Source organism: Propithecus coquereli, unplaced genomic scaffold (genome assembly GCF_000956105.1).
Source record: "Propithecus coquereli isolate 6110/MARCELLA unplaced genomic scaffold, Pcoq_1.0 Scaffold210, whole genome shotgun sequence".
Classification (NCBI taxonomy): domain Eukaryota; kingdom Metazoa; phylum Chordata; class Mammalia; order Primates; family Indriidae; genus Propithecus; species Propithecus coquereli.
The window spans coordinates 5,795,907-5,805,095 of NW_012146079.1; the positions used below are offsets into that span (position 1 = coordinate 5,795,907).

General features: G+C 47.7%; 1 pseudogene; it reads left to right on the forward strand.

Annotated features, from left to right (window-relative positions):
- Window positions 1-1,696: 1,696 nt before the first annotated feature.
- On the forward strand, window positions 1,697-3,253 carry LOC105810388 (annotated as a pseudogene).
- The last annotated feature ends 5,936 nt before the right edge of the window (window positions 3,254-9,189 follow it).

Below are 9,189 nucleotides of genomic sequence, written 5' to 3' on the forward strand. Positions count from 1 at the left end.
TGGGCAAACAGGGTTTTAACAGGGGAGTAAAGAAGACAAGAGCCAGAGTAAGGAAGTAGGATGGAAGGGAGGCAGGACTGGACAGTAGATCAGAGAATGTTTTACCCTGGGGCAGCCTCCTCAGGAGGCTGGTTCAGGCTGAGAATGGGCCAAAGTTCAGGGGAGGAGAGAAGCTTAACCCATTTTGTTCCGATTAATCAATGGGGAAAAGCAGGTCAGCTAACCACTTAGGAGGCCAAAAATGTGGATTTGGAGGGTCTGTACGTATCTGTCCTCAGCATTGGTAAACAAGGGGGCGTCTATGAGTCTTAATTAAGTCCTTTGAGAAGGTAGTTCTTTGCAGTAAGTTTTCTAGAACACAAAGCATGGGGGAGGTGACTTTCTTAACCTCGGCTCCTTTCCAGGATCACAGGGCTTAGACAAAATCCAACATTCTCAAAATCAGGAGTGTGAGGTGTCACGAAGGCCTAGAGAACACAGCATCTCAAAAACGAGACTGTCAATTGTCAGAATAAGTTATGCTGGAGTAGAAAAAAATAAAAATAAAAAACCTCAATGTTTCAATACGAGAACATTATTAAAATTTAAAACTATTTTGATAATTTCAAACTCACAGAAAAGCTGCACGAATAGTACAAAGAATTCACCCTGATTCTCCCAATATTAATTTAATATTTTATTGCATTTGTTTTATCCATCGGTGTTCAGCCTCTCAGCTCCCCTCCAAGTATGTTCTGGCTTACTAGAGGGTGGGTGTGGCTTTCCTCATGGCCTGGGGGTGGAGTGGGTAGAAGGGGGTGGAGTGGGTAGAAGAGGGTGGCCCTGGGTGGTGAGTGGTCTCCTGGCTGTCTACCTCCTGCTGGTAGCAGCAGGCCCTGCTGGGAGAACTCAGAGCCTGGGGTCTCTTGGCTTGGCCAGGTGCTCATAAGTCAGCCCGGCCTCCCCAGCTCTCACTGACAGACCCTTGGCTCAGTGGACACCTCACCTTGCTCCACAGCAGGCCCCATGGAAGGACTGCTGGATCTCCACTTGGGGGCCTACCTTACCCACTCAGGAACCATGAGAAGCTTCATTCTGTGCCAAGGCTCAGAGACAGTAACCCCTGACCACCATCCAACATCACTGAACTCCCTTTGAAGGGTGGCGCATGATCAGGTGCTGTTGTTGAGCCTGAGAAGCAACTTTCCCCCCAAGTTCCAAATCGGGGAGAACAGGGGAGAGGGCCTTCTCTGCCTCATCTCAACTTGCAGGGCCCTGGGAGAGCCTCACTTACTTCCTGTGAGTCATAACCTCCTCCTGTCCCCACGGATGAGGGGCCCTTCTCTACCTACTGGGAGAGACTCTAAGATGGTTCTCCAGGTTCGAGTTTTCAAGCCTACCACTTTCATTTAGTAAGACAAAGCCCTGTGTCTCCAGCCCTGAGGGTGGTAAGACTCTTCCTTGGCCTCCCTTAGGAGAAGATTTAAATATATAGGTTGTTTGCAAAATACAACCTGGGTACAACTGTATTTTTCTGAGAGGCCTTCTCTTCAAGAATAAATGTTCTCCCCTTTTTCTTTTTAATAGTTTTTAAAGTCATTCTCATAAGGGAATCTTTCGGCCTCCGCGGCCCGGTGGGCGCAGCCATGTTGGGGTCCTCGCCTGGGCGCGTAGGTGTCTTCATAGGACGCCGGCTGGGCGGTGGCGGCAGCCGGTGATGGCGTCCGTGCGGCGGAGCGACGCGGGCAGTGCCTGCACAAGTTGGGAGCCACAGACGAGCTGTGGGCGCCGCCCAGCACGGCGACCCTGCTCACGGCTGCGGTCACGGACAACACCCGCCTCTGCTTCCACGGCCTCTCGTGGGCGGTGAAGCTCGGCTGCTGCTCGGGTTGCTGCAGCTCCGGCGCCGCACAGCAGACGAGATGAAGGACGCCCTCTCGGAGATCGTCCAGTGCCCCATCCTCCACTCGGACCCCCAGTACTCATGGTCGCGGACATTCTGAAGTCCTCTCCTGACACGGCGCCGCTTAACCTGGACCTTAAGGAGCAGAGTCCCAATGTTCAAGATATCTAAGGAGAACTTAGAAGATGGGTGAGTATGAAGGGTCCGCCATGCTACAGGGCCAGGACCTGAATAAAAATGCCTGGCGACCCTCGCTGGACCCCTCACTCCTCCAGTGAAGCATTTTCAGTTGAAGCGGACACGCAAGAGCGCCGCGCTGCGGGCGGAGCTGCTGCAGGAGTCCGCGGAGACGCCGAGCGGCTGAAAAGGGGCCCGGGAGCGCCCTTCCGAACCGAAGGTGGACACCATGACCCGGCTCAGAGGCATCCCGAGGCAGGCGTCCTTCAGAAGCCCCACCATGCCCAGCATCTGCAGCCCCGCTGGGAACCGGACCCCGAGCCCCCTTCAAGGACTCCACTGCAGAAAGAAAGGGGCATGAAGCTGCCTGCCATTTCTGAGCTGGATTTGGTCAGTGCCAGGCGAGAGGCAAAGAGGAGAAGGAAGACGCTAGATGCAGAGGTAGTGGAAAAACCAGCCAAGGAAGAGACAGTTGTTGAAAACGCCCCCCGGACTACGCGGCCGGCCTGGTGTCCACACACAAACTCGGGTCCCTGAACACCAAACCTGCGCTGCCCTCCACAGCTACCTGCCCTCCACGCCCGGCGTGGTTCCCGCCTGCTCCTCCATCCCCAGCTCCAAGACGCCCCAGCCCCGGCTTCCTGGGAAGTCAGCCTTCAGGCCAGCTTGCCACCAGGGGAGCCCAGCGCCCTGAGCTCCATGCTGCCGGCACAGTTCAAGCAGAGGGCGCCTGTGTACAACAGGGGCCCGAGCCCGGCCGTGCCCACGCCTGCAGCTCCCACTTTGCCTCGGACAACCACCACACCCCCGGCTGTCGTCCCCGCCGCCCACATGTCCCCGTTGGCCATGGTGGCCGCACAGACGCCGCCCCCTGCCCAGCAGCAGCCTAAGAAGAAACTGTCCCTCACAAGGAAGCAGATATTTGCTGCCCAGATGTTCAAGATGGCCAACAAGGTCATGCCTCCCGAGAAGGCCCTTATCCTGGGCTTCATGGCGGGCTCCTGAGATAACCAGTGCCAGAAGCAGGGGGACTTGATCCAGACCAAACTCAGGGAGCACACAGAGGACCTGCCCAAGGCAGACGGCCAGGGCAGCACCACCACGCTGGTGGACACGGTGTTCAAGATGAACTATGTATGCCACAGGCCAGTGGATATGCTTTAAGAAGTCAAGCCCATGACCAATGTGTCCTGAGGGCTGCCCACTCTACTGCTGGCCCTGACCAAGGCTCTGAGGGACAACAGCTTTGCTGGCTTCAAGCAGCCAGCTGGTGGACACCCAGCAGCCTCTTTAAGTTTTAAATCCATTTCTCTGGGGGCGCTTTGGGCTTGATTTTTAAATTTTAATATGGGTTACTTTTTGTGTAATTTAAGATACTTTTTTGGATTCCATATTACATTTTTGAATGTTAAAGCTAACAAAAAAATTTAATAAGACATAACAAAAGAAAGATACCTAAATGACCAATAGGCACATGAACAGCTTGACATCATTAATCATCATCAGGGAAATACAAATCAAAACCACAAAGAGATACCATTTCACACACACAAGAATGGTTAAAATCAGACTATTAATACCAAATGTAGAACTGGAACTCACACACTGCTGGTGGAAATATAAAATAGTACAATCATTTTGGAAAAGTCTGGCAGTTTCTGACCAGTTACGTATATGCCTACCATATGACCTTGCCATTTATCCAAAAGAAATGAAAACATGTCCACACAAAGACTGGGACATGCTTTATTCATAACAGCCTCAAACTGGAAACAATCCAAATGTCCAACAGATGAAGACATAAACACATTGCATCATATCCATACAATGGAATACTATGTAGCAATAAATAATAAACTATTGATATATGCGACATAGATAAATCCCAAAAGCATTCCACTAAAGAAGCCACACACAAGAGAAAATATGCTGCATGCATTAGTTTCCTATTGCTGCTGTAACAAATCGCCACAAATGGAGTGCCTAAAACAACACAAATTTATTCTTACAACAATTCTAGAGGTCAGAAATCTGAAATGAGTCCCATAGTGTTAAAATCAAGGTGTGGGCAGGGCTGTACCTCCACTTATCACTTCTGGAGGCTGCAGAGACCGTTTCCCTGCCTTTTTCAGCTCCTAGAAGCCACTTGTGTTCCTTGGCCTGTGGTCCCTTCCTCACATCCCTCCAATTTATCACTTCCAACACTTCGTCTCCTACTGCTCTGATTCTTCTGCCTCCCTCTTACTAGGAGGCTTGTGATTACACTGGGTCCACCTGGACAATTCAGGATCATCTTCACATCTCGAGATCCTTTAAATCACATTAATTAAATCACATCTGCAAAGTCCCTTTTCCAGATGTATTAGTTTGCTAAGGCTGCCATACCAAAGTACCACAGACCAGGGAATTAAAACAACAGAAATTTATTTCCTTACAGCTCTGGAGGCTGGAAATCCAAGATCAGGGTATCTGTAGGGTTCGTTTCTTCTGGGGTCTCTCCTCTTGGCTTGCAGATGGCTGCCTTCTCGCATGGTCTTTCCTCTGTGTGTATGTGTGTGTTTCCTAATCCCCTCTTCTCGTAAAGACAAAAGTCATATTGGATTAGGGTTCACCCATATGATCTCATTTTACCTTACTTACCTCTTTAAAGTCCCTGTCTCCAAATATAGTCATATTCTGAGGTACTGGGGCTGAGGGATCCAACATACAAATTTTCGAGGGACACAGTTCAGCCACATAAGATAACATCCACAGGTTCCAGGGATTAGGACATGGACATTTTCAGGTGTCATTACTCAGCCTACTACACTGTATAATTCTATTTACATAAAATCCTAGAAAAGACAAAACCGATCTATGATAACAGCAAGCAAATTGGCCGTTGCCAGTTGCTGGAGGTGGGGAGGGGACGGACTACAAAGGGACACAAGGGAACTTTTTGGGGTCACAAATGTTCGAGACTTCAATTGTGGTGTGGTTATGCGGGAAAATACATTTGCAAACACATCTAGCTGTACACATGATAAGAGAGCACTGTATCGTTTGCAAATTCTGGCTTAATAAAGTTGACTGGAAGAAAAATTTAACAGGTGGGTGGAGGTGTTTAAAGGTTCTTCCTTTGAGAATGGCCTCTTAGTATGATTCTCTTTGCCCCCAATAAATATCCATGTTGACATTAGATTTTTTTTTTAATTCCCTGATTGGCTTTCTCTGTTTTTGGCCTCTTCTGTTTTCCCTGGTGTCCCTGCCATTGGCAGACCACATTGTAAAAAGCTTGTATTGTTTCTCTTGCGTGGTTCTCCTGTAGATCTGATCTGACTGCATGTTAGCGTGGACGTGCTTACAGATGTTTTCAGAGCCAGTCCGTGCTCTGTCCCGTCAGTTCTGCTCCACGGTCTTTTGTTCTGAGGCCGTCTGCTGCACCTCCATGCTTACACAGCCTCTCTCGGCACTGCTGTGCCTTCGCTGGATGCGGGGTGTGGAAACTGTCTTCACTTTTTGAAGTTATTAATATGGGTTCACTTATTTCAATTTCAGGCAATGTTGCCGCTTCCTCCCTGGTATCTCCTTTAATGCTGAAATATATATATTTTAAACATTTGATCTGAATGTTTGAAACGCCTCCTGTCAGTTGAGAGAAATTCTTTGTCCCACCCATTTCTACTGGGTGGCTTTGTGTGGACTTGACGGGAAGGTAGCAGCCTACACTTGCTATCAAGTACACACTGCAGGCAGCATCTGTTTGTATGCATTAAGAGCATATATTTTTATAAACCAAATGTCATGGGTTTGTAGACCAACCACTCTGCTTACTCCTTGCTTGATCTTGGACAAGTCATTTAGCTCCTCCATGCCTCAGGTTCCTCATCTGTAAAATGGAAATAAGAATAATTCCTACCTCCCAGTGTTATGAGAATTAAATGCGTTAACCACATGAACTCAGTATGAGGCTGGCACAAGGTTGGCCCTGGGGAAGGGTCTGTCATCTTAATCTCCAGGAAGTCCACAGCCACTGCCTTGAGGTACTTCCTAAGGTGTCCCATGTTCCCCTGCTTACCTGACAAGTATCTCCTGCCTGCCCCCAGGCACTTCCTGGCCAATTTCCTCAAAGCTTCCCCAAGGCCCTCTGGCCATTTACTCACACTGTACCCTTCCTCCCCACCATCATTTGAAGCTGCCCACAAATTCAATGCCCTTCCTGAGTAGCTGAAAGAAAGGAGGTGATTTACAGGGCCCTTCCTTCTCAGAAGGTGACCCCAGGACCCTGCTTCCCCATTCAACTCATGTGAACATAAAACACATCACCAAATCATGAACCAACCGCAGGAGAGTTTCCACATCAGGTGGTATGATCATCTTTCAATCCACGTGGGCTGTGCTGTCAGCGAGCCCCTGGCGGGCCCTCGGCACAGGGCTGATGGTGGGAGGGCTCAGCAGCTCCTAACTCACTGGCCACTCTGACTGCAGGTCCACCTCCATCACACCGCTCATTGTTTTACCTTCAGGCTGGCAGTCTACCTTGACCTCCCCCTGCTGTCATCTCTGACTCCCAGGACACATCTTTACCTTCTTTGAAGACATCGGCTTGTGGTTCACACTATCCCCCATGACTCCATTTTCTCATTGTTTTGGTAACTTTATCTATGAACCAAAAGACATGCCATAACTGCATACTCCCTTCTCCTCTTTAGGGGGACATGTGACCACTTGGAAATAGAGATATTTCCCAGTCTCCTAGTCTTAGCTAGGTATGGCCATGTGACTAATGGCCAATTGGATATAAGCAGAAATGCTGTATGCAACTTTGGGAAGTGTTTTTTTTTTTTTTTTTTTTAAGAGGAGGAAGTGCATCCTTTTCTATCCTCCTCTCATGCTGGAAGGAGTGTGATCTGATGGCTAGAACCTGGTAGCCAGTCTGGGCCACGAGGTTAAAGCCACATACTAAGGACATCAAAGCAAGACGACAGGCACCCGGCCCAATACCATGAACTATCATGCCCTCTCCAAGCAGCCTATGCTTGCGAAAGAATAAAGCATCTTGTTTAAACCACTGCCATTTGTGTTACATAGAGCTGAACCTAATCCTTATTCTCAAAGAGTTTAAGACTTATCCCCAGGTCACACAGTAAGTATCTGGCAGAACCAGGATCTGAATGCTGGCAGATTTACTCCAGACCCTGAGGCCACTCAGGGCAGTGGGTCTGTCCCACCTTGAGGTCCTTGCAAAGGGGACATAGCACTAGACACTGCAGTCATGAACTCCAGGCTGCAATAAGAAGCCAAGGAAGCCTGTGGAGGGAATAAGGGGAATACACAACTTGAGTGGGGTGGATAAGCTTCCCTGCACATGCTGCGTTCTCCTTCCTAACCGTAGTGCTACGAGGGGCCGGGCAGGGGGGAGAGAAAAGTGGGCTTCACTCCAGGACTTTTTATCCAGTAGATACGTATGTCAATATCTACAACAATTCCACACTATTATAATTTTGTAGCTTTATACTATTTTAGGAGATTTGGTATAATTTTAGATTGACATACCCTCTGCCTCTAGAATCCTGGGAACAGAAGCTCTCAGGAGAGGTCCCATCTTCTCTTTTCAACACCCACGTTTCTGCTTCAATCACCTGGTGAGGCATTGGCCTGGGAGAGCAAGTACCAGTGGTGAGCTCAGGAACCCATCTACCCATTTACGGAAACTTGGTATGGGTATGTCTGGAGAGTTTTACAGACCCGGGGGAAAGGAGAAACCGCTCAGACAACTGCAACAACTGGTTACAGATATAGAAAAACAAAATTAGGTCCCTACTAAATACTATTATTAAAAAAAATTTCAAATGAATTAAAAATCTAATTATGAAAATAAAAATTAAGCTTTTAGAAAATCTCAAGGGTACGGAAGGATCTCTTAAAGAAAATTCAAAGACATAAACCATAAAGGCCAAAGCCTGATACACTTAACAACATTAACATTTTAAAATTACTTTGGCACAGCAAAAGACTCCTAAGGAGGGAGGGAGGCAAGCCACTCCCACCAGATACTTGGGGTGTATATATTAATCACTGCTCAAAGATTACCATCTCTCCAAAATATATATTTCAAGAGGCTTAAATATCCCAAAGTAAAAGAAAAATAATCCAAATGAAAAACGGGCCAAGAATATGAACAAATACAGACAAGGAAACGTGCACAGCCAACACACATATGACAGATGTTTAACCTCACTGCAAACTACAACCGAAAGGGGATAACACCCACCCAGTTAGACAAAATGGGAAATCTGACAATACCAAGTGTTGGTAGAATTGGGGGAAAGGGGAAACTCTCAGATTGCTGATGGGAAAGCAAACACATACAAGTGCTTAGGGAGCAGTCGGGAACGTCCAGCCAGTTAGGGGACTTGCAACAGTCCTTCAAATCCACACAATGTCACAGGATGCTCGCTTCAGCGTAGTTGTAACGTGGAACACACAAAAACCCTAAATGTTCATCAGTCACATATGGATCTGAAGTATAACATCCTGCAATGGAATACTATACAACAGCTAAAAGAACTGAACCAAAGCTACATTCATACACATGAAAGTCTCCAGCAGGTAATTATTTTTAAAAATCATTACAAATGTAAAATAACAGTACCATTTCTGTAAAGTTAAAAAAATATGCCAATATGCAAAACGAAACTAACCACAGATGGGAAGGCTACAAATTGACTTCAGATCAGGGAACAGAGGCAGCAGGATTGGGGCATCACACAAACAGGACTTCAGACCTGGTTTTATTCCTAAAGACCAATGTGGAGCAAATACGAAAAAATGCTAAGATTAGTTGGTTGGGTTACATGGGGGAGATACAGGGGTTCCCACCCCAGCTCTCTGTTCTTTTTCAGCGTGTCTGAATTGTATCTTTAAAAAATCCTCTCAGTTTTCCTCTTCTGTTCTGGGTTCATTAGTCTCCCAGGACCTCGGGGACCTCGAGGTGGAATCCCCGTGAGCATACCTGCTTTCTCTCCCAAGGCACTTCCCTGTCTTCTCTCGTGTCCTTGTTTTCCCAGTCTTAACACTTAATCACGGGGCCTGCTCAGGTTTGTGCACTTCTCCCTTCCTCGCTGTCTGTCTCCTTAAATATAGGGTCC